Source organism: Microcebus murinus, chromosome 21, assembly GCF_040939455.1.
Source record: "Microcebus murinus isolate Inina chromosome 21, M.murinus_Inina_mat1.0, whole genome shotgun sequence".
Taxonomy (NCBI): Eukaryota; Metazoa; Chordata; class Mammalia; order Primates; family Cheirogaleidae; genus Microcebus; species Microcebus murinus.
The window spans coordinates 36753711-36780823 of NC_134124.1; the positions used below are offsets into that span (position 1 = coordinate 36753711).

The window sequence follows — 27113 nt, forward strand, 5'->3', positions numbered from 1 at the left end:
ACTTCACAGGTATTAATCGCACTATTTCACGAATCCTAAGGACATATCATTAACTTAAAAGAAAAAAAAATGTTCCTAATAATTACAGTGAAACACTTGTTATCAGTTAAATTGTGTCTCCCCTACCTGCCTAAAATTCATATATTGAAATCCTAACTCCCAGTGACCTTATTGGGAAATAGGGTCATTGCGTCTAATTAGTTAAAATGAGGTCATACTGGAGTAGAGTGGGCCACTGCTCCAATACGACTTGTGTTCGTGTAAGAACTCTGAGAGGAGAGACAGACAATGCACAGAGGGAAATGCTATGTGGAGACTGGAGTTCTGCTGCCACAAGACAGGGACCTACTAGAAGCTAGGAATAGAGGCGTGGAACAGATCCGTACTCCAGAGGGAGCACGATTCTGCCCGTATCTTGATCGTGGACTTCCCAGCCCTCAGAACTGAGAAGACAGTGAATTTCTGTTGTTTCAGCCACCCAGTCTGCAGTACTTAGTACAGCAGCCCTAACAAACTAATGGAACACCGTTGCTTGGATGATGCACTAGACTTATGAGAGGTTAAAATGTCCATTATACAGTTATGAGATAAAATAGTTTGATATTCACAACAAATCTACAAACCTGCAAAGCCTAACAAAGCAATCCCCATTTTACGGATGGAGATATTGAGGCACTAAGTACCTTACTTAAGTTTCGTGTTGCGCATTGGTGGAGCCGGGACTGAATGCGATTCTAGGTTCTTAAAGAGTGCCCTGCACTGCCACCCAGAAGTTGCCGCCATAGCAATGCACACATGACGCTTGCACACAGCTCTTCTACTTTTAGACTGTTGACAACTGCGGTCCTCAACCCTCGGTGGCAGACCAGTACTGGTCTGTGGCCTGGTAGGAACCGGGCTAGACAGCGGGAGGTGAGCAGCAGGCAAGTGAGCAAAGATTCATCTGTATTTACAGCTGCTCCCTGTTGCTCCCATTACCACAAAATCTCTGCTTCCTGTCACATTAGTGGTGGCATTAGATTCCCATAAGGGCATGAACCCTACTATAAACCAAGCATGCAAGGGATCTTACGTTGAGTGCTCATGAAAATCTAATGCCTGATGATCTGAAGTGGAGCTGAGGTGGGAGTGGCTACAAATAAATATTATCATTCATTAGCAGAGAGGTTTCACTGCACAATATATGTAATGTGCTCGAATCCATGCCCCCCACCCCACCCTGCTCAGTCCATGGAAAAATGGTCCTCCATGAAACTGGTCCCTGGTGCCAGAAATGCTGGGGACCGCCAATTTAGAACAACTGCCAAAGTCTCATCCCTAGAGAAGAATAACTATATGCCCAAAGGGACTCTTCACTCTCTATTCCTCTTCTAGCCTCAGTAGACAAAAACAATTCAAACTGTAGCACTTGGCCCAGCTGCTTGCCTGGGGTTAAAACTGTGCTTCAAGTCCCAGAAATTCTCCAGGCTGCCCCTCTGTGCAATTTTAACCATGACGTATCAGATCACAATGGAGAACTCCTCAGGAGACCCAGCAGAACACTGACACAGGCCAGAGCTTGCCCTTTTTGTACAACAAACGGGACACAAAGTCCACAAAAGACTAACACAGAATGTTTTTCAAGTCTCCCAGGTGGCTTAGAGGACATTTGTGTCATGGTCTGACAACCCTGCTAAATTCTGAGCAAGCCTTTCACTCCTTCATCTCTTTGCCTATGTTCCTTTAGTCCTGAAAAGCATCTTGAGAAAAGTGCATTTTTAACACCCCAGAGAGATCACCCTTTTAGTGAGGAATGGGGGAAAATGTAAGGACAAATGATTCCAGAGTTTTTGCTTGAGAGTTCATGATACAGTGTCATGGCCCCTGCAAACAAGGCCAGCCAGAGACTGGCATTCACCAGCCTGCCAACAGGAAGGCAGGCTTGGGTCTGTTTGTTCACTACAGTCTCCTTGGTGCCTGCCCCAGAGCCTAGCACACAGCAGCACTCAATACACTTGGCAGATTTAGTGAGCGAGGAAAGCCTCTCTACAAGATTTTTGATTTACCCTTATAGACACTGGCCTAGATCTCTCCAAGATCTTTCCACAACCCCCTTGCCGTATCTGAAATTTTATCATTATATATTTATTTCTTTGGATTTAATAAAAAGTCTCCCAGGAAAATGCTCAATTTTTAGGAAGAGACAAACCTTCAGCACAGTGATGTCAGCCTCTCAACCAGGACTGAAAGTCAGACCTCTAGAATAAGATGGAAGGGGAGAAGGAGGAAAGAAGAATCAAGGATATAAAAACAGAGAATATCTGAAAAGAGAAGCAGGAAAAAGAAACAAGCATTTATGGAGGACCTGCTACGTGGCACGACTTTCCAGATAGCTTCCCCACTTAGGGTGACAAGCCATCCCCGTGTGCCTGGGACTTATTAGGCTCCCAGGATACAGGACTTTCAGGGCTAAAATCAGCAAAGCCCTGAGCAAACCAGGAGTTGGTGACCCTGCTTATGTCATCTTCGTTGATCCACACAGCAGACCTATAAGGTAGATATTAGGGGAAACTAAAGCTCGGGAAGATAAAGTCTTGCTTTAAAGTAATAAAGGAAGCTGCTTATTTGCAGAAGATCTGAATCAAGACATGTCCAATTTCAGAGTCTGAGCTTATCCAACCAGATTATAACACGAAATAAACCAACTTCATAGTTTATTCAAATACTATTCTCGCCTCCAAACGCTTCAAGATCAGTAGATCGTGGCTTGTCAACCTTGGAGAACTTGCTGGAACAGAATGAAGCCACATTCAGTGCCTGGCACAGTGAGCGTCTTCACTCAGTTGGGAAACAACAGTAGGGAAACCTGGGTCTCCCATGTCCCTCCCAGCCTCTAACCTGGACAGGAACCTCCTCTCTTGGGCCTCAGTTTCCCCAAGGTTTTCAGAAGTAGAAGGATCTCAAGTTACACAAAGAGGGGCAAGAAGGTGGAATGGCATGAATCAAGGCAGGAAGAAGGGACAGCCCGGAGGGTGTACAGATGTGACTAAACCAGACTGACTAGGGTAGAGAGTTTGTGCCAGAGCTGTGGGGCCAGGTGGCGAGAGGCTGTGCATGTCAGGATGAATCAGTGCTCCTCGCAGCCCACGAGGACAGAGATGATGCCCTGGGGTACAGGAGGACACCTGTAGGAACTTATTTATGTTTACCTTTTCTCATTATTCTTAAATTTCTATTTGTGTGTGCTATAAAATGAAAACAACTTATTACTGAAGTAGGGCACACACCATCTATAAGTAACATACACAGACTGGACTTTGAGGTTTTATATTTTGTTTTGACTTTTAAACAACTGAGGTCCACTCAATAAACTGGAAATCAGTGCATTTGGTGAATGGGAGGTTATTATTATTATTTTTTTTTAGAGCAGAGAGATGAAATGGCGAAAGTCCATACTGTAACTTTCCTTCTCCTGAGTTTTACTTCCACACACAAAAAAATCAATTGCACTTTTCCTTCAACTATCTTGTTATTTTTCTACATCATCTGAAGTTAAAGTAGCCATAGGTTTCTGTCCATTCTTATTTATAGTCAAGCACCTGGTCATCTGGGGTGTAACTGGAAGGGTACTAGGCCAATTCAGCCCAGCTGAAAACACTAATTGTCTTACATGTCAGGGGGGCTGCCATTTTCGGCATTTATGACTCTTTTGTGGTCATGCTGAGAAAAGGGCACTACGGTAATTATTTAGAACGTGCCGTGTACCGGTTGTGCACTGACACCGGGAGTATAAACGAGGAAGAGATAAAGTGAGAGAGAGGGAAGAAGGGGGGAAGCGGGAGAGGGAGATTCCACTGTTCAGTGGGGACACTAAAATTCAATGTCTTCCTGAAATTCAACGTAACAAGTGCTGGATATGTAGTGGGTTTTCAGTAAATAATGTTGACGAAAGGAAAGGACGAAAGAAGAGTTAAAGCGAAATAGGAAGTGTCTTCAGTCACAAAAAGTGCAAGGGCCTGACTGGGCCTGCGCGGAGCATGACAGCTTCATGGGGTTGCCGGCCTATGGGCCGTGATGTTTGAGGAGCGACATTGCCAGGCAGAGGAGGAGGATGGGGTTCCGGGCAAAAGGGGAGCACCCTCATATGACAAGAGGGTACAATCGGAATCACTGACACCGATTCCTTAATTCTAGCCACCACAGTGGTGCCATTCTGAGGGAGAGGGGTGCGGACCAGTGTTGTTGGACTGCTGAGGAACGTCGGCACAGGGATGCGGCCGGACAGAGCCACAGAGATGCGAAGGCAGCAAGCAGACAGGGACAGAAAGAGGAGAAAGCCTTTCAGGACTGGAGCCCAGGCCGGGGCAGGCAGATGGCAAGGAGGAACAACCCCCAAGGATTTCCTCTCAGCTTTGATTATGACCTCATCCAACCGCTAGAGTGTATGTGTGTCACTAACACAAAACCCACTGGAAGCCCAGGGAGAAATGAATCCAGGGAACTTGACCCCCAAGACTTTCTGGACACACCCCTGGAAAAGTCTTAAAGCTAAGTAATGCTACATGCAGATAGCGCTAGGTAAAGCAAGGCTGACTCTTATGACTGTCGCCAAAGGAAATACCACAACTCTGGTCTCTGGGTGCCTGCATCTCAGGACCACAGCATCTCAGTTAATCCTCAGAACATCCCTGAGGAGCAGCACCACTGCTATACCCATTTTATAGGGGAGAACACTGAGGGTACGACAGGTTGTCACCCAGTGCAGTTCACACAGCTAGGAGGTGACGGAACTGGGATTGAAGCCAGACCTCTCTGGTCTTCCATCCATACCATGACATACATTCCAGGGACATGACCTGCTGCCACCATTACTGAGTCACCACAGCAGGTGGGTCAAAAGGCAGACCAGAGCAATTCTCTAATTCATTAAACTCCATTTTTCCAATCCTTGATTTAGAGCAGATTATAATAGCCAGTAGAGGAGAATGGTGTCCTGCATTCCTCCAAACCGCAAAAGCTTTTGTTTGTTTTCTGACATATATTGCATAGGTTGCACTTTATTTGGAAGGGCTGGAGACCATTGTGTGTGTGTGTTTAATCAACCTATTTAGGTTCTCAATGTTGTTTGGCATTGGATAAGGATCTGAGTATACACGTTAGCTGACACAGGAAGAAGATGAGAATAGAGGTACAAAAAAACCCCAGCACATGAAGAGACCTAGAAAGCCCAGCTAAGTACACACTTTGCCACTCAAACACCCAAAGTTGAGGGACAACAGCAGTTTGGAACGGAGTAGGATCCTGCGTGTAGCAGAAGAGAAATCTGAACAACTCAACATCACATTAAAGCAAGTTTCAAAGTACTTGTTCTCCTGTTCACTCATCCACACATTTACCAGGAGCCACAGAAGTCCAAAACTTGTCCTTGCCTTTACAACTGACCCATACGGTAAAGACCTCTAAGTGAGTAATTAGAATACAATACACCCAGCGCTGGATCTCAAGTACAAAGTACTAGCAGAGGAATAAAAGAAAACAGAAAGGAAAGAGAAGACATGCAAAAAACATTTCTTCTGGATTTAAAAATAAATAAAAGTGCAGGTACAGAAGGGCATGCCAAGCCAACAACAGGGGCAAAAGGGCAAGAGAAGGTCACGGGATGGCAAAAGTTTCGATGTATGTGGCAGACTGGGAATTTGTGGAAATGGGAAGGTGTAGCAGGAGGAGACTGCAAAGGTAGATAGAGGCCAGATACTGAGCCACTAGCCACCAAGCACATCAAATGTGGGTCCTCTTAACTGAAATGTGTTGCAGGTGTTAAAATACATATCACGTTTGGAAGACTCAGTGAGAACAGAGAAAGTAAAATATCTTACTAAGATTTTTATATTGTTCACCTGTTCAAATGATAATATTTGGTAAACACTTAGCTAAATAAAATATGAGGCTATTAAGTGACAAATGTTCAATTTCCTTAAGTACTAAGTTTGACAGCTGTTATCTCTGACATTTTGCCCTGTGGCCCCTCCTAGAACACTCTCCCCATTCCTCTGGACTTTGAAGGCCAGTGGCCGCACACCACTAGGGCACACCCCTAGAACATCCACCCATCCCCCACCTTCGCAGGGCAGTGCAGGTGCACCCCAGGGGCAGACACCTCAGCCCACAGGGCAAGAAAGCACAGTGGAGGATGTGGACGGTGTCACCTCACACCAGCCCCTGAGGTGCAGAGCCTGAGTTCCACCTGGTGCAAAGTTCACCCTGGCTTTGGCCAAAGCCAATAAAGGATTGGGGGTCCACCTAAGGTCAGGGCCTGGGGACGTCACTCCTTATCCAGCTTCCTCCTGTGTCCTTACGAACCCAGGCACCATAAAAACTGCTGTGGAGAGCAGCAGCAGGAGAACTCGGATAAACTGTCACTCACACGTGGTGCCCCCTTCTCCACTCAGGTGACTATTCCAAGTACCCAAGGTCTCCGTGTACCAAGGACCGGGTCTCTCCCACGTGCCAGCTGGATCATTCCCTACCTGCCTGTCCCTGCAGCACGGTCACATCCGGATCCCTCACAGAGGCCAGCAGAACACTCCATTTCCAAGAGGTCCAAGTGCCAGCCACAGAGGCGCCAGCAACGCAAATCTCCAGCACGCAGAAACCCACCGGCCATCTGACACTGAAATAAAGCACCTCACTGAAGCAAGGTGAGAAAATGGCAGGGGCATGCCTGGGCTGGCCATTTATAGCCTCCTGTATTCAAATGAGGTGTTCTGGAATACCCATTCTGACTGGATATCATTAACCAATCAGAATTGGTCTATCAGGAGGTTGCTCTTCGCAAATAACCTTTCATGGAATACCCATTCTGATTGGATTAGATTGTCCAATCAGAATTGGACTCTTAGGGTTTTCTTATCCAATCAGAATGGTTATGACTTAACACTGCTTTCCAATGCGGGAGGTCGTAATTGGCCTACCCGTGCCTACTTTCGCCATTTTATCTTCCAGAGCACTCCGTCAGGTAATTTGAAGAGGTTCGTCTCAGGCTACCTGGCGTGTTGTGGCTTCCCCCGTGGTTGCTTGGGCTGGGGTCGTGTTCTCCAGCACCACCTTGGGACAAATCTGAGCCTCACAGAGTGACCAGAAGGAAAGGAAGGACTTAGCTGCCATGCAGGAGGGACGCTCGATGAGCTTCAGGTAAGGAAGGACTTCGTGAGAGGCCCCTGTCCTTTGCAGGGAGGAGGCTTGTACTCAGAATGGGGGGTCGCAGTGTGTGACTGGCACCCAGGGTTGAGTGGCACCGTGGCTGAGTCCTGTTATTGCTTTCCCTGGAGGGGTTTGTGTGACTCCTGGAGCCTGAGAGCCGCCATCCATGTGTGAGGACACAGCAGGGAGCTGGATCAGGTATCGTGTCCCCAGGCCCTGACGGGGTGGGTCCCAGTTCTTGGCTGGCTTTGGCCAAAGCAGAGGATAGATGTTGCAGAGTGGGTGTAAGGACATCAGGTGAAACTCAGACTCTGCACCCCAGGGGCCCGTGTGAGGTGACACCCACCACATTCTCCACTGTGCTTTCTTGCCCTGTGGGCTGAGGTGTCTGCCCCGGGGGTGCAACTGTAATGCCATGCGAAGGTGTGGTATGGATGTTGTAGAGGTATGCCCTGGTAGTGAGTGGCAACTGGCCTTCAAAGTACAGAGGAACGGGGAGAATGTTCTAGGAGGGGCCGCAGGCCAAGGGGAGGAAAGGGGTTCACTGGCCCCACCCTACACGGCCCGGCACAGTCCCCCAGCCAAGCCCTGCACAGTGCTCCTGGTGTCACCCGCCCCACACATGCTGCCAGGCCCTGGGCAGTGGGGAAGGATGGCCTGGTGGGTAGCCACGAGGAGCCTGCTCTCAAACAGGGGAGGGGGGCGAGCGTGGAAGCACACTGCCATCCCCACCCTGGCAGCCTCGCACAGGGAAGCCTTCACCCTGTGAGCCAGCAGGGTAGGAGGAGGGCTTTGGCTGGCCCAGCCAACCTGAGGGTGATTACCAAGTGCAGGCGTTGGTAGTGGACCTGCCTCTGTGTGACCCGCTGGACCCTGCCACAGGCGCTGCGGTCCCACGTGCGCTGGTGCAGGGCAGAGGCTGGCCAGGCTCTCACCTGCCCCTGCTTGTGGGTTCCCATGGGCCTGGCACTCTGGCCCAGCCCTCTGCTCCATGCTGCTAGGTTGGAGGAAGATCCTGAGCCCTCCTCATAGGAGGCTCCAGGCCTGTGATTGGAGGAGCAGGAGACAGCTGCTAAAATTAATTATTACCTAATCTTTTAAAATGTGATTTTCTTTTTGCTGTAGTTTGAAAAGCGTTTTTTTTCCCTTCAATTTAAAATTGGTATGTTTTGAAAAACTTTATCCCTACGTTTTCATGCTTTTTGGTTCTATTTTGAACCAAAATATTGTATTCTAACTGATAGTTTCAGGATATTCATAGCTAGCATATAGAAATACAATTGTCATTTTTAACTTGATTTCGTAGTCTGAAAGACTGCTAAACCTATTTGTTATGTGGTACAGGTTTTTAGTGATATCCTCAGGAATTTTTACACATGAAATTGTGTCTTGGTCATCAAATGGCAATTTTCCTATTTCAATAGCCATCTGGAGTCCTTTTCTTCATATTTCCTTACATGAGGTTTTTAGCAGAATCCTCCAGTGCAGTGTCGACTGGGAGTACTGAAAGTGAATGTCTGTATCTGGTCCCTAATCTTAGGGGGAAACAGTCTTTCCAGTAAGTCTGTTGTTTACTATAGGTGTTCTGTAGAACACCTTTATCAGGGTGTGGAAATTCTCTTCAAGTCCTGGTTTGTTTAAGCTTTGAATCATAGGATGGATTTAGTGAAATACACTTTTCTGTGTGAGATCGATCTGATTGCATCTTTAGCTTCCTTAATTTTAGAGACATGATATGTTATTTTAAACAGCTTTGAGATCTAACTCAAAGAAACACAAGAACCCCTGCATATTTACTGTGTTCAATTTCATGCAATTGGTTATATCACCTGTGATACATCACCACAATCCACATAATACATTTATTCATGTTAAGGCCACATACCACAACACGCACAGGCATATTGATGAAAATGAGGACACTTCTGAAAGTATGGGTGTGAATGTTGGATACATTAGTCATTTTCTTGATGCTACACAAACTATGTATTTGTGGCACCGTCTCGTTTGATCAAGGTATATAATCCTTTCTATGTGTTGGATTCTGTTTATTAGTGTTATGTAAAGGATTTCTTTGTACCGAAGAGGAATGTTGTAGAGTTTTGTTTTACTGTTATGCTTCTGGGTGGTTCTTATAGTACATATGGCCTAGTAGATTGAATTGGGATGGGAACAGAATACAGCACGTAGAGTATATTATGTATTTTTCCAAAGTACTTAGCGCATGTCTTTAATGTAATAGTTTTAAATGTATAGCACAAAGATTCATTGAAAAGGATAAGTTGGCATATTTACAGTCACCCCAGGTAACATCAAAACTATCATGAAATCGATTGGATATGGAAGAAACATACCACTACAACAAATGCTAACTGAACTTATTAGCAAGATGGATTAGTTAGACACATAGACAGACGAAGAACAATTTTTGCAGTAACCAGCTTATATACATTATTTTCAATGTCTAGGAAAAAGTTCTTGATAATTGCATGGTTTTTATGCTCCCAAAGTGTCAATAACAGCTTGAAAGCAGAAATCCTATGGGTTGTATTTTCTTGTAATTGTGAAATGCGGTCATTAAATATAAAATGACCAATTTTGAATTGAAAGTACACTTTCAATTCAAAATTGGTCAAATGACAGTGAGCTGGCACCATTTATGCTATCCTGGGTTAAGCTTAAGCCTGTTATCCAAAGTGAGGTGACACAAGATCAAGAAAATGGGCTCCACATCTACTCGCCATCAAATTGGTACTGACTGATTAAAACTATGGTGCTCAAATGGTGATAGTGGTCACCAGAGTTTGGGGGAGGGGGAGATACACATCTTAGGGTTGTGAAGACCATTGTAAGGGAGGGGCGGGGAGGGAATACCCCTAACCTTTCATAGGGAAAGGCAGTGATACACAATGTAACCCAAAGGTCAAAAAAAGGAAGAAAAACCACTCTTATCGGGTGGTGGGCAGAAGGGAGGGAGGAGGAGGGGAAGGATATATACTTACAAAATAGGTGCCATAGGCACCACCTGGGGGCAGGACACGCTTGATGTATTGCTAAGGCAGGGGGTGGGGGGAGGAATGGCAGGGGCAATATATGTAACCCTAACAATACTAGTACCCCCATAATATGATAAAATAAATGTAAAAAAAAAAAAAAAAGAAAGTGCACTTTAATATATCTCAAACCAGAAGCAAGCAGTACAGTTAATCAGAGTATATGCCTAAACTATGGACAACTTTGCCATCTTAACAGCAGCTTGTTTATGTCAGCAGCAAAGAAGCCTGGAGATTGAGTGGCAGTTAAGTCACGAAAGGTGTTTTCAAAGATGAGATAAAAATAGGATGCTATCCTTTAGTATTGAAGGGCGAAAATGAATTCATTAGGATTAAAGCATTTTAATGATGACAGTAGCATTGGTTGAGATTGAAGGTGGTAATATTTGTGATAAAGGTAGTTTTTCTTATTTTCTCTTCAGACATTTACTATATGGTTCTTTTCCCCATAAGATGAATGTAAATCTTTTTAGTTTTATTGCCATAAGAGATGTCTTTTTCTCTGTTCGCCTTGGGATCTCAGTCAACGCCAGCCTTCTTCTCTTCCACATTCTCACGTTCCCTCTTATGCACGGGCCCAAGCGCCCTGACTCAACCATTGGTCACGTGGCCCTAATCCACACAGTCATGCTGCTGACCCTGGCCTTCATAGTGACGATACTATCGGGTCTCAGGAAATTTGAGATGACATCAAGCGTAAGTCAGTTATCTACCTGTACAGGTTGATGAGGGGCCTCTTTGTTAGTACCACCTACCTGCTGAGTGTCCTCCAGGCCATCAGCCTCAGCCCCAGAAGCTCCTGTTTGGCAGAGGTCAAACACAAATCCTCACTTTACAACCTGTGTGGCTTGATTTTCCTGGGGGTCTTATATGTCACTAATATGTCCATTAGTGCTCGCTGCATACTCTCAACTGTTGCCAAACCCAGTGTGACCTGAGACAGTCTTCTGTTCATCACTGAATCCTCCTCCCTCTGGCCCATTAGTGACTTGCTCAGATAGATATTTTTCTCACTGTTGACCTTTTGAGATGTCTTCTTTATAGGGCTTGTGGGCCTCTGCAGTGTCTACATGGTGATTCTCTTGCATAGGCATAAGAGGCAGTCCCAGCATCTTCACAGCACCAACCTTTCTCCAAAAGCATCCCCCGAGAAAAGGGCCACCCAGAGCATTCTGCTGCTCATGCATTTCTTTATGGTCATTTACTTGTTGGACTTCATTATCTCCTTCTCTTTAGGAAAGTTGTGGAGCAATGATTCAGTTCATCTGTGTGTCCAGATGCTGGTGAGCAATGGCTATGCCACTGTCAGCCCTCTGGTGCTAATCAGTACTAAAAAATGAATAATCAAGGTCTTAACATTCACATGGGGGAAGGACAGTAAGTGTTTAATTATCATTGACAGAAAACATCTTATCTTAAATTTTTCATACCCATATTTGTAAAAATTTGTTTTTGTGTAAACATGGTGACTATGAAAGTCTGGAACTTTTTTTTTTTTTTTGAGACAGAGTCTCACTTCATTGCCTGGGCTAGAGTGCCATGGCATCAGCCTAGCTCGCAGCAACCTCAAACCCCTGTGTTCAAGCGATCCTTCTGTCAGCCTCCCAAGTAGCTGGGACTAGGGGCATGCTCCACCACGCCTGGCTCATTTTTTTGTTTGTTTGTTTCATTTTTAGTTGACTGGCTAATTTTTCTATTTTTAGTAGAGATGGGGTCTCGCTCTTCCTCAGGCTGGTCTCCAACTCCTGAGCCCAAGCAGTCCTCCCACCTCGGCCTCCCAGAGTGCTAGGATTATAGGCGTGAGCCACTGCGCCCGGATGAAAGTTTGGAACTTTTACATTAGCTTTTTGGAAAAATGCTAAGTAGTAATTTTAACTATTCTATTATTGTGGTGGATTCCCAAGGGCACTACTCAGGTGGTCTGCGAAGATGCTCCTCTTGATTCCTGAAATGTGTACTGAAACCAGACCACAGAAAGAATGTTAGTTAGGTGTTGGCGGTTTTTTCCTTCCTCATTATATAAGTTCTTAATAATCCTATACATCAGAAGATACTGAAATACTGCTTATATTAAGAAAGCAATTCAAATTAGTGCTGAGGGTAAAACATTGCCTATCATTTGAGGAATACATTCTAACCAAAATTGAATAGGCTAAGGGAGAAGATTTGTCCCTGCTCTGTGAGAAACAAAAGCCCAACCATCTGCAGCTGAATCTCCCCTGATGCATAACTTGACTTCTCACATTTCTAGAAAGTAGGAAATCCAAGATCAACATTGATTCAATGTCTGGTCAAGGCCCTCTTCTGGTTTACAGACAGCCGCTGCCTTGCTGTATCCTCACGTGGTGAAGAGAAAAAGACTAGGGTCTTGGCTAGACTAGGGTCTAGGTCTAGGCTCTTGTTTTTTGTTTGTTTGTTTGTTTTTTAATAAGGACTCTAATCCCATCATGGGGACTCTGTATTCATGACCTCATCTAAACCTAATTACCTCCCAAAGGCCCCACCTCTTAATACTATAACATCTGGAGTTAGGAGTCAACATATGGATTTTGTAGTGACACAAACATTCACTCCATAACAAAGTGTCTTCCAGATAGAGTCATTGAAAATGGAACCAAATCTACTCATCCCTTCAACAGTTTACTAAATGACTGCTATGTACCAGTCACAGGCTGTATCAGCCCATGGCTATTCCTCATATGTCTAAGGAGAAAGGGACAGAAGACTGTAATGTCCCTGTGATATTACCGGTATTCATTGATGAGAAGGCCCTGAGTGGCATTGTCACCAGCCTGTGATTGGTGTTTCGAATAAAACGCCAGTGTGTGATCTTAATCCAAGCCATAGATTTCAGTGTCCAACAGGCTGATTTAAGTGCTTGAGAAAATGAGGTCTAGATTCTCTTTGCCTCTTGATAGCACTCCCATAGGTAGTACTTCATGTTTAAGGAGGTCTCCGGTGATTCCCTCAGCTGCCCTGCAGAACTACTGCTACCACCACCACCACCACTATGGCAGTGATTTACATGAAGTGATACTGTCTTCATTCTAAGAGGATTGTGAAAAGTTAGATATGTCAATTATAATACATAGGGCAACCACAACGAATAAATGAACAAGATATTGCCACAATTCCAGTTGATAAAGTGAAGCACTAAAATGATTCAAATAATTCAAAAGAAAGCAAGAGAGGTACACAAAACCAGAAAACAACAAATGGCAGATCTCAATCCAGCCATATCAATATATACATTGAAAAGGCAAAATTAACAGCATGTATATAAAACCAAGACCCTACTATATGTTGCCTTAAAGGGAACACTTTATATATGGAGTGAAAGACATACATCATGTTAAGGGTGAGTCTATGAAGTTTCATGGGGCTTTATGAATATTAGATAAAATAGACTTTAAGACAAAGCATTGCCACAGGAAAAGATAAGCATGTCTAGTGATAAAAGCAAAAAAATGATCAGAAGATGCAACAAAGATGTATGTAGCTGTGACCATAGAGGCTGAAAATTTATGGATCAAAAATTGGCAAAATTAAAGAAGAAGAATAATTTCACACTCATGAGATTTTAAAATGCATCAGTCGATAGAAATGGATAAAAAAATCAGTAAACTCCTGAAAATTTGAACGATCAGTCACTTTGTTCTAATTGAAATTTATGAAGCAGTGCATTCTCCAAACTACAGGATACACATTCTTAAAAGTGTACTTTAAACACATGGTACACAAAGATTGTATTCTGAGACATAAAACAAGTGTCAATAAATTTAAGAGGATAAAATTATATGGAGTGTTTTTTTTACTAAACAAATAAGTGGAATACCATGAAGTTAAAAAAACTTACTCATAAATAATTGGGGAGCCAAAGACAAAATACCAGCAAAATTATAAAATATTTTAAACTATAACATAACAAATTCAACCCAAGAAAGTTGATAGAATGCAAATAAAGCAGTAATTATGGGGACAGTTACATCCTTAAATTCCAATATTAGAAAAGAAAAAAAAATCTTAAATTTCCCCATGAAGCCAGGGGAATAAGAGTATAGTTATTTTGAATTAGAAGGAAGAAAATCATAAGGACAGTAGAATGAATCAAGAAAAAGTCGGACAATTGACATAACCAACAAACCGAAGCTGTTTTTTTTTTTTTTTCTGAAGCTGTTTTTTTCAAAAGATCATCACAAATGACAAATCGTTAGGTATACTGCTGAATAGAGAAAGAGAAAACACAAAATGCCAGTATGAGAAACTAAAAGTGGATTATCATCACAGATGCCACAGAAATTAAGGATATTAAAATAATAATACTATGTCATGAATTTAACATCTTAGGTAAAATAGATAAATTTCTTTAAAATATGATTTACCAAAATTGACATAAAAAGAAATGGAAAATCTGAATAACCCTATATGAATTTTTAAAAATTGAATGTATAAAGTTATTCCATAAGAGAAAACCCTGGCACTGTATGTTTTCACTGGCAAAAAGTATCAAATATTCAGAGGAGATACATCAGTAATCCTACACATACTTTTCTGAAAATAAAGAAAAGAAGGATCACTTCCTATCTCACTGTATGAGGCCAGAATAATCCTAAGACTAAAACCTGAAAGTGATATTATCCCCCCAAAAAGACTAATATTTTGTAAATACAGACACAGAATTCCTTAGTAAATATCAGTAAATTGAGCCCAAGAATATATGAAAAGCATAATACATTATGTGAGAGTGTGGTTCCTTTGTGTCATCTAATTTGGTGTATTTGTTTAGTTGTTTTATATCTTAAGCGTATTTGTTTTAAAGTATAGTAATAGAAAATGCAAAGAACTAAGGAAATCAGAAAAAATTGTATACTAACAAAAATGAGAATATAAAAAAGGAGAAACAATTAGAAATACTAAACAAGTTCAGCAGCGTTGCAGTATACATGATCAACATATAAAAATCAGCTTTAATTCTACATTGTTGTTGCAAGGAACAATTAGAAATTGAAATTTTTAAATTCCCTTTACCGTAGTATAAAAAGAATAAGACATTTAGAAATGCACTTAACAAAACAAGTGTAAGACTTGTACATTGAGCCCTCAAAAACTGTTCAAAGAAATTAAATAACAGAAAGACATGCTATTTTTCTTAGGATGGAGTAATTGTAAAGATCCCTCAGCTGATCAATAGATTTAATGCAAACCATATCAAAATTCCAACTGCTTATTTTCATAAATGGAAATGCTGTTCCTAAAATTCATATGGAATGGCAAGTGATCCTACATAGCAAAACAGTCTTTAAAAATGCAAAGTTGGAAGACTTGCACTTTCTAATCTCAAAACTTACTACAAATCTACATTATCTACCTTAACCAAAAGTGAAGTACTGACACAGTGACACACATATAGATCAATGAAATAAAATTGAGTGTTGTCACATACCTATACATTTATGGAAGTTCCTCACAAGGTGAAATAGGATTACCATATCACTGCATGGTCCAATGCTAGGTGTGTACGCAAGTGATTTGAAAATAGATGATCAATGAAACTTTGTACATGACTGTTCATAGTCCCATTAGTCACAGTAGCCAAAAAGTGGAAAAAAACCAAATGTCCATTAACTTAAAAATGAATAAATAAAACATGCTCTGTCCATACAATGAAATATCCAACCTTAAAAAGGTGTTCGGCTTGTGTGACCGCTGCAGGTGAACCTGCATGGCAGACGCACGCTGCTGCACGAGTGGGGTCCTGCTGCTCCACGTGGCTACAGGCCACAAGGCCCAGCCCCAACTCATGCTTAGCTGCAGGTCCTACGGCTGCCTCTGGAACCTGCGCTGGTGTGGCCTGCGGCGCCTGGGGCGGTGGTTGTTGCAGGCGCAGGTGGCTGGCGAGAACTGGAGGGAGGGTGTCTGCCAAGTGTAGCACATGGGTGAGGCCCGAGGCCCAAGACCGCGGCCTTTAACCCGACGACGCCCCACGCCCCCCCCCCCCCAACTTGCTCTGTGCCTCTCTTCATCCTACCCCTGCGACCCGTGGGTCCGAGCTGCGCATTGCTTCTGCTGCCAGTCCAGCAGGGTTATACTTTTAGCAGGATCTGCCGTGTGACTTGCCTCTATGGCCAGGTACGGGTGTTTGGTTTTAACATCAGCCAAGGCCTGCCCAAGATGTCTTCTCTACCTAGACCACTCCCACCTGACAGTCAAGGCAGTTCGTTACTCTATGCCTGAGAAAAGCAAGAAGGAAATCCAAAGGGAAGCCTGGACTTTGCACAAATTTCTTCTTAACCTGGATGACAGATGTTGTTCCATGCAGAATTGTTCTCCTCTGTGTTCTTTTGTGTTGCTAGAACCTCTGAAAACCTCCACTGTAAAGTTCATAACCAGCTATCCAGGTTTATCCTACATTTTTACACAAGAGAGTCCAACTTTCCAGATTAATTCTGAATGTTTAGCTTTGAGGTCTGTTGGCATCAAAAGAGAGAAGAGAGAAAAAAGGCCTTCTTTTATATAAGAGTAACCTTTCAACACTGGAAGAGTTAGTCAATGTTTCTTGTGAAGAAGTAGATGGCTGCCCTATCATTCTAGTTTGTGGGTCTGAGGATGTTGGAAAGTCAACATTTAATAGATACCTGATCGACCAGTTCTTAAATAATGTTTCCTGTGTTGACTATTTGGAATGTGATCTGGGACAGAATATATTCCTCCTGGTTGCATTTCTTAACCTTACAGAACCAATTCTGAGACCACCTTTCACCCACCAGAGGACACCACAGAAGATGGTATATTATGGGAAAACTTGTAGAAACGACTATGAAAATTACATTGAGATAATAAAATATGTGTTCAGCTCTTACAATAGTCTCCTCTCAACATCAACACAATGGGCTGAGTGTTACATAAAGGGATTTTGCTTCTCATTGATCTGATCTGATTGCCGTTCAGTTTGGTTCTGCCCACAGTAAACACATGCCAACCCTCACTGTGGGCTATGTAGATGACAAGGGTGGCTTATACACAAAAAGCAAGTCCAAGATAAGAAATCAAGGCTTCAAACTTGCAGAATTTGCAGAGAATTTGGAATTTGCTGATGAAGATAAAGAGTCTGGTTGTGTTTACTGGACATAAACTAATGTGCATTCGTTCGGAGTTTGCATTCAGAATAACTCCAAGAGATAGAGAATTATATAACAAAATTCTTCGAGTCCTGAGTGTGCTAGGTTACCTTGGCCAGCTGCAGCCCCCCTTGCCAAAGCCACTCAGTCCTTTATATGGTCTGACACACTATCAGGTCCCCTTCAATGCAGTCACACTCAGTATGACACACTCTGATGTCACCCCTACCCACATCCTATACCCTGTCAGTGCCAGCTGGGTTGGACTTTGCAGGATCCTGGATGACGTCAGAGGGTACACCAATGGGCCTATCCTGCTTGCCCAGACTCCTTTCTGTGATTGTGTGGGGTTTGGCATCTGTTGAGGCATTGACATGGAGAAGCAGCTGTACCACATCCTCACCCCTGTGCCCCTGGAAGAGCCAAGAACTGAATTGTCTGCTTGTTGGAGCTGTTTCTGTTCCTCACTGTCTTCAAGAGCCAGCATGGGCTTCAAGGGACAATACCTTACATCATAACAGATTACAATTTTAAACTTCCTGGAGCATCAGAGAAAGTTGGAGCAAGAGAAGCTAAGGAAAGACATAGAGGGAAAACACCCGAAACCTAGGCTCTATTGAAAATAAACTGATGCTGATGTTTTTAGTGAGAGAAGACACTTTTCTACGGGAAAGCTTTGTCTCAAGCCTGACAACAAGAGACTTGAAGGGGTTTAGTGGTCGTGAATGGTGCTCTTATGTAGCAAGAGTGGTCAGTGTAACTTGTGTGATAGTTTCAAGTTTCACTTTTAAAGCTACATGAGCTAGAATTTTCCCTAGTCTTCTGCGTGGTCGCTCATGCTTGCTGTCTGGTGTGCTTTCTAAAGGGATTTAATGCAGCAGTGGAAGTTTGTATGCCATTGAAACCAGAATATAGTTGGAAAACAAGGTGTTCAGAAATGATACGTGCTTCAGCGTGAGTCATCCTTGAAAGCAGTATGCTAAATGAAGAAGTCAAACAAAAAGGCTGCATGCTATGTGATTCCATTTTTATGGCATGTCCAGAATAGGCAAACCCACATAGACATAAAGCAGATGAGTGTGACAGCATCTGGGGAAAAGGAACAGTGGAGAATGACTGCTTTCCTTTTGGGGTGTTGAAAATGCTCTGGAACTGGAAAGTGCTGATGGATGCAAAAAAATTGTTAATGTGAAAATTACCACTGAATTGTGCCTTTAAAATAGTTAAAAGAGTACATTTATGTCATGTGAATTTTACCTCAAACAAAGCAAAACAAAAAAATCTGAGCATAAGAATTGAGAAGACACATGTGCAAATGATCCCTGAGTATGTAATAAGATGTTCGATATCATGAATCATAAAGGACATGCAAATTAAATTTTAGTGGAATGCCACTACATAACCACTACACACATGTTGGTGGGAATGCACATTAGTATAGCCAGTACTTGTCTCAAGTAACTAAAAATAGAATTGCCATGTGATCCAGCAATCCCACTTCTAGGTATTTACCCAAAAGATTTGAAATAAGTGTGTTTAAGAGATGTCTGCACTCCCACATTTACTGAAACACTATTCATAATAGCCAAGTTACGGACTCGGCCTACATGTTGTGTCCATCAGCAGATCAATGGATAAAAGAAAATGTGATATTGATACATATTTTTTAATTGTGTGTGTGTATATATACACAATGAAATACTATTCCGCCTTAAAAAAGAAAGAATTCTTGTCATTTCTCAACAACATGGATGGAATTGCACAATGGTACGCTAAGTGAAATAAGCCAAGCACAGAAGAAAGGCAAATACCACATGATCTTACTTATAAGTGGAGTGTAAAATCATCACACAGGTTACCAGAGGATAGGAGGTTGTGGGCAATGGAAAGATGATAGTTGAAGACTACAAAGGTTCAACTAGGCAGGAGGAATAAGTTCTTTTTCCTTTGAGATAAATTGCACAGAGCGATGTATGTATTAGGTAACGGTGTATACTGTAAAATCTCTGAGTAAATTTCAAATGTTCTCATCACAATAAGTATTTGAGGAGTGATGAATATGTTAATCAGCTTTAAATATTTCACATTGTATTCATAAATCATAACATCACTTTGTACCTCATAAATATATATAACTATAATTTGTTAATTTATAATTAAAGATAAATAAAATAATAAAATTAACTATTAAAAGAACAAATGTTGGTGAGGTTTGGGAGATTATGTACTATCCGCTGAATACCCCAATGAAGATATTTTACACCTGATTATAAGTAACTATCAGTGGTATACACATATTTACCTTAATTTATGTTAATATTTTGTTTTAGAGTGAAACATACTGGAATTTATAAGAATTAGGTGAAATAAAGTAGAAATTTTATCAGTGTCTTCTCACACCCTTTTATCATTATAAAATGTCCCAGCTCATTCCAAGTAATGTTTTCTTTCCGGACTTTTGCTCTTTAATTGGAGTGTTTATACTATTGCATTGAGACTGTGGCTGTCAGTGGCTATCAGTCTTAACACTTTGCTAGTTTTCTTTTACATGTCCTGTCTGGATTTTTTTATTTGTGTATTTGTTTTTGCTTCTTCACTTTTTAAATTCACATTTAAAAAGGCATAATTGAGTGATTTTTAGTATATGCACTATTTTGCACAACCATTCCAGCTATCTAATTCCAGAACATTTTCCGTAACCCCAAAAGTACCTATAATCTGTGGATCTTCACCACCTCACTCCACTCCCCACATATACCATAGCAGTGAAGAATCTACTGTCTGTCTCTATGGATTTCCTAATTCAGGAGATTTCATACAAATGGATTTATACACCACGTGTCCTTTGTCTTGGATCTTTCCCTTAGTGTAACGTTTTCAAGGATCATTTGTGTTGTTGCATAATCAGTACCTCATTGTTTTTTATGGCTGTATAGTAATATTTCATTGTACGGATATACTATTAATACTACCTTTTATTCATCGCCTCACCAGTAGGAAGACATTTGGACTGTTTCTACTCTGTGATCATTATAAATAATGTTGCTAAGAACATGTGTGTGCAAGTTTTTGTTGGAACAACTGTTTAAAATGCTGTTGACTGTTTACCTAGGATTGGAATTGCTGGGTCATTTGGTAATTTCTTAATTTTTGGAGGAACCTCCAAAGTGTTTACCACAGTGGTTGCATCATTTTCCATTCCCTTCAGCAATGAATGTGGTTTCACATTTCTCTACATCCTTTCCAACACTTGTTATTTTCTATTCTCTTGAGTACGGCCATCCTAGTGATTTTGAAGTGATGTCTCCTTGTGTCTTTGCTTTGCACTTCTCTAATGGTTAATGATTTTTTGTATCTTTTCATAGGCACGTTGGCAATGTGCATATATTCTTTAGCATAATGTATTTTTAAATAATTTTCACATTTTAAAATTTGATTATTTATCTTACTATTGTAATTGGCCATAGATATGTAGATTTAGTTTTGGACTGTCAATTCTATTCCATTGGTGTATATATCTACCTACTATTATGCCAGCACCACACTGTTCTGATTATTGCAGCTTTGTAATAAGCTTTGATATCACGAAGCATGAATCTGCTTTTCACACTATGCAAGCACATGTTAATATTCAAGAAAGACACAAAGGAGTCTGGTACAAATTTCTAACAAACTCTTTTTTTCTGTATAGTTACATCTTTGCCCACTTGGACTCTTAGTTGGCACCTGTGTCCCTTTAAACGTGGGCCTGTTATGATCTTTATTTTTTAGTACTTTGTTACGTTTGGCCTTCAGAGATGTTCCAGGCTCATCTTGTATATGTCCCGCCCCAGGGCTAGAATAAACCATTTTTCCAAGGACACTTTTATTAGTTGATGATGAGAACCCCAAACTCTGGGTTCTCTGTGTTCTTGTTGCTTTTGGTGTGTGTTTGCTTATAGATACTAAATAGACTGAATAAGGAAATCTATGTATTGATATTTACCTGTGTATATAAACCTTTTTATAATTATTTCTGTATGTATCCATCTATATATATTAAATCTGGGTTTGTGCTGATGTGTCTGATTCTAATGAAGTACTGTATCATATTTGTTTTAAATTTCATTTCCTAAGTGTTCCTTGTAAAGTCACAATTATTTTGGAACCTTGGTTACTGTATACATTATTTTTACCATTTTGAACTATATCCCTTTATATTTTCTAAATACATGATTATGTTGTCTGTGAATAATGAGTGTATCAGTTCTTATCCAGCATTTATTTGTTTTATTTCTTTTTCATTCCTCTTTGTGCTGGACGAGACCACCAGTACCATATTGCATTAAAGTGATGAGAACTGAAACCCTTGATATTTTTCTTTAATGTAAGAAGGTAAGCTTTCAATACTTCACCAATGAACATGCTTTTAAATAGTTGTTTATCTATTGGGATATTCATTTTCAGGTTGAGGAAGTTCCCATCTCAGTCTGGTGTATTGGGGGTCATTTTTTACAATCATAAATTGGTGTTTTTTTGACTGCATAGACATCTCCTGACAAGATCATATGGTTTTACTTATTTATTATGTTCTTGGTGAATTATATTGATTTCCAATGTTAACTCAAAGTTGCCTTTCTGAAGTAAGTACCACTTATGATTTGTTATCCTTTTTCTATAATTCTGGATTGTGTTTTTAATATTTTGTTAATGATTTTTGCTTCTAAGTTAATGGGGATAGAGACCTCTACTTCACTTGTAATGTCATCGTCAGGTTTCGTGTCAAGATTTTACAGTCCTTGTGACAAGTGTCAACCGAAACAAACCAAACTGTAAAATTATTTTAAAGAGATTTATTCTGAGCCCAATTTGAGGATCATGACCCGGAGCCATTCCCAGGAGGCCTTGAGCAAGTGGACTCGATGTGGTAGGTGACAGTTGGTTTTATACATTTCAGGGAGACAGGGGTTACAGGTACAGTGATTAAGTCAATACATGGGAGGGATACATTGGTTTGCCCCAAAAAGGTGTGACATCTTGAAGGGGGGATGGTTACAGGTTATAGGTGGGTTTAAAGATTCTTTGGGTTGTAATTGGTCAAAGATATGAAGCTTTGTCTAAAGGCTTGGGATGTTTCAACATAAGGAGCTGTTATCAGAGATAAGTCACCGGACATACATTTGTTATATAAGTTGAGGACCTGCAGGTTTGTCTTGCATATGCTTAGGCCTGTTAATGGTTTACAACGGATTTCTCCAAGGAGAGAGGGGGGCATGGTAAGGCATGCCTGACCTCGTTCCTCTTGGCAGGCAATTTAGTTTTAGGATATTCCTTTGGCCACGAGGGGGTCCATTTAGTCAGCCGGTGGGGGGGAGGGCGCGTAAGCCTTAAAATTTTACTTTAGTTCACACAGGATTTGGCAAGTGAGCCTTCCTCCTCTGTTTTCTGAAGGAGTTTATGTAGATTTGGTAGTATCTTAGGAACATTTCATCTAAACTGTCAAATTTACTTATGAAATTGTTCATATTACCTATTTAATGTCTATATACTGTTTTCTCTCTTATTTCTCATATTGGTCATTTGTGCTTTCTCTTTATTTTTGACTCATTTTTCTAAAGGATTATCAATGTCATTAATCTGTTCCAAGAACCATCTTCATGCCTTATGAGTTTCCTTTGTTGTCTTTCTTCCTTTTCTATTTTATCGGTTTCCAATTTTAATCTTCTACTTTGTTCTACATATTTTTATTCAGTTTTGTTGCATTTTTATCTCTTCTTTATGTGGAAACATACATCACTTATTTTATTCTTTTCTCTGATACAAGCACTTAAAAATATTTTCCTTCCCACAGCTTTACTGAGTAGCTGCATCTATTGCACATTTTCACATTTCCTTCAGTTTCAAATGTTTTCTAAGTGCTTTTGTGATTGTTTTATTTGAAAAACAGTTATTTTGAAGTGTGGTCCTTAATATTTTAGCATTTGAATGTTTTCTAGACATTTGGTATCATGTATTTCTTCTTTGATTCTATATAGTTCATGAATAAAATAAGGATAATTTTAGTTTTTTGATATTGTGGGTAATGTTCAATGGCCCAGCTTATGAATATCTTGCTAAAGGTTTAATGTGCATTTAAAAAGGATGTACATTTGGCAGTTGTTGGCTGGAGTGTTAAATACCAAATAGGTAATGTTGGTTAATGTATCATTCAACATTTTGTTATCTTACTGAATTTTTGGCCAGTCGTTCTATAAATGATAAAGAAATGGCTTTTAAAATCTATGATTGTAGATTTGTCATTTTGTTAATTTTGTTTTGTCATATTCTTCATGTGGTTTAGAGTTCTGTAATTGTAGACATAATCAGTATAGTAGTTCCCCTTATCCCCTTACCCCAGGGGATGGACTCCAAGACCTCCAGGAAATGACTGAAACCATGGATAGTCCTACACCTGATTGCCATCAACCAGGACATGTTTCTGTTTCTGTTTATGTCTTATACCTACACATTTAATGCCCTTTTCTTCTTACCTAAGCACTTATTATGCACTGTGGCTATAAATTTTAGTTTGTGGTGCCACAGCAAAACTAGCATAAATTTCTGTTTTCCTCTTCATGATTTCACGGATAGAAGATTTATTCTTACCATAGGTCTTAGGAATCTCAGCATATGATTTTTTTTTCTTCCCTTATTAAGGCTAGAACTTACTATTTTACTTAAAGGAAGCACTTACTTAAAGCTTCTCTTTGGCATATCAGAAGTGCCAGCATCACTGTTCTTGAGCTTAGAGGCCATTGTTAACTAAAATAAAGATTACTGAACAGAGCACTGAGGTACCGTGATAGTGGATCTGATAACTGAAATGACTAATAATGACTGACAGGGTAGCACAGATAGTGCGAGATTCTAAACAAAGGATGATTCACATTCTGTGGGGGACAGTGCAAGATTTTACTGTGCTACTCAGAAGAGCACACAATTTCAAACTTATGGGTTGTTGATTTCTGCATTTTCCCATGTAATATTTTCAGATCTCATTTGCGCATAACTGAAGCTTAGGAAAGGAAACCATGGGTAAGGGGCGACTACTATAGTCAAATCCGGATTCTGATACTGTAATGATGGTGTATAAATGACTTATGTCTCTAGTATAAAGGTTACTAGACAAAATGGTTAAAAATAACTATAGTCACAATAATTTGTTAAGCGATACACAAGTTATAAAGGTACAAACTGTAACACTAAAAATGTAAAATGGGGGCAGGAGTAACAATGTAGCATTTCTATGTGTGGCCAAAATTAAGTTGCTGTCAGCTTAAAATAACCTGTTATGAGATGTGTTATGTGAGCCTCATGGTGAGCAAAAACTTCTAGTGGAAGAAAAAAGAGAGGAATCAAAGTGAATCACTACCGGAAGAAACTACAAAGAAAGATAGTAAGAGAGGAAGAAAGGATCTAGAAAACAACTAGAAAACAATTAACAACTGGTGATAGTTACTTCTTACCTATTATCTTGAATATAAATGGATTAAATATTTTAATCAAAAGAGACGGTGGCTAAATGGATTAAAACACACACACACACACACACACACACACACACACACACACACACACACACACACACACACACACACACAAGACCCAACTATCTGCTGCCTACATGAGGCTCGCTGCAGCTTTATGGACATACATGGACTGAAAGTGAAGAGATGGAAAATGATACTCCATGAAATTAAAACCCAAAAGAGAACTGCGGTAGCTAAACTTCTATCAATCATAATAGACCTTACCTCAAAAACTGTAAGAAGAGATAAAGAAGATCACTGTAATGGTAGTGTGTCCAATTTGTTAAGAGGATATAACAGTTATGCATATATATATGGCTAAACTGGGGGCACCTAAATATATAAAGCAGATAGGAATAGATCTGAAGGGAGGAAAAGGATGTAATACCATAGTAGTAGGGGACTAAATAATGTGTCAGATGAAGAAACTGAGTCTGTGAAGCTGTCCAAGGTCACACAGAGCCTGGGGCAGGGATAGGGGGGAGATCTGGGTGTATGTGACACAGACCATGGAGCATTAGTCACTTATGAGGTCTGCCCCCTCCCCTGAAGCACCTTCTGCGGCAGGTTGGGGCTCCACGCTCTTCCTACTGGACTTGGATTCAGGTGTCCATTTCTTCCTTATCCTCATGGGTGGTGCCTTATTGACAGCCCCTTGGTTGTGGGCACTACAGTGACACTCCACAGAGCCCCCAGCCCCCTTGGCACTTGGCCGGGCCCCCACCTAGGGTGGGGAGGACACCTCTGCTCTTGCTCCGTCTAGGCTCTTTCTTTGCTAACCAGCTTTGTTGATTGGTTTTCAGCTCCCTGTTTTCTGAGCACCTACTAAGTGCCATGCTCTGGGTGTTCCCTGGCAAGTGAGAGTGATAGAGAGACAGACGTAGTCACTCTCTTTGTGGCGCTTCTGGGCTAGCAAGACAGGGTATCACAGGCCGTGCAGTGCCCATGATAAAGCATGCTGTGGGTGAGCAGGCCCAGGTGCTATGAGCGCAAGCCCACTCCTAGGAACTAATTGGCAGTATGGTCCCCAGGAGAACTGTACAGAAGACAGGTAGCTAAGCCAGTTTTGGGGTATCTGGGAGGCTGTTTAGGGGAAGCGTTAGGGGACATATGCATTGTCAGAACTTGGGGAATGATCCCCTTAAGATGTGTACGTGTCTTGAGTGTAAATCTGAGCTTAGGAAAAAATAACCATGAGTAAATATTGAATTGTAGATAATTATCCGTGTGCTCAAACATTTAGAATGAAGTGTGCTGATGTCTGCAACTTACTTTCAAATGCATAAGAAATAAGATCAATTGATGGATGAGTACAGGGAAGGGAAGGCAGTAAGAGAAACAACACAGTATCATTTGTAGCATCTAGGTGACAGGTCAGTGAGTATTCACAGCCTAATTCTTTTTTTTTTTAATTTGAATTTTTTAGCTAGCAAGTGCATGTATTACTTTAATAAAGACAAAAGGTTTTTATTCAGCATATAATGGGGGTACTAATGTTAAGGTAATGTATATTGCACTTGCCTCCCCAACCCCTCGAGTCAGAACTTGAAGCGTGTCCTTCCCCCGGTTGGTGCTCATCATACACAGTATGTATGTGTATACCCACCCACCCCCCAACTGCCAGACACCCGATAGATGTTATTCCTATATGTCCACTTAGGTGTTGATCAGTTAATATCAATTTGCTGGTTAGTACATGTAGTGCTTCTTTTTTCATTCTAGGGATACTTCACTTAATAGAATGGGTTCCAGCTCTAGGCAGGAAAATATAAGAGGTGCTATATCACCATTGTTTCTTATAGCTGAATAGTACTCTATGGTGTGTGTGTGTGTGTGTGTGTGTGTGTGTGTGTGACATTTTATTAGTCCCTCATGTATTGATGGACACTTCGGTTGTTTCCACATCTTTGCAATTGTGAATTGTGCTGCTATAAACATTCAAGTGCAGGTGTCTTTTTCATAGTGACTTTCGTTCTTTTGGGTAGATACCCAGGAATGGGATTGCTGGATCAAATGTTACATCCAGTTGTATCACTTTAAGGTATCTCCAAATTGCTTTCCACAGAGGTTGAACTAGTTTGCAGTCCCACCAGCAACTTAGGAGTGTTCCTATCTCTCCCCATCCATGCCAACATTTGTTGTTTGGGGACTTGTTAATAAAGGCCTTTCTCTCTGGAGATAAGTGATATCTCATTGTGGTTTTGATTTGCATTTCC

General features: G+C 41.2%; 1 pseudogene; it reads left to right on the forward strand.

Moving 5' to 3' along the window:
- Positions 1-10183: 10183 nt before the first annotated feature.
- LOC142863111 (polynucleotide 5'-hydroxyl-kinase NOL9 pseudogene) lies at positions 10184-26563 on the forward strand (annotated as a pseudogene).
- Positions 26564-27113: the final 550 nt, after the last annotated feature.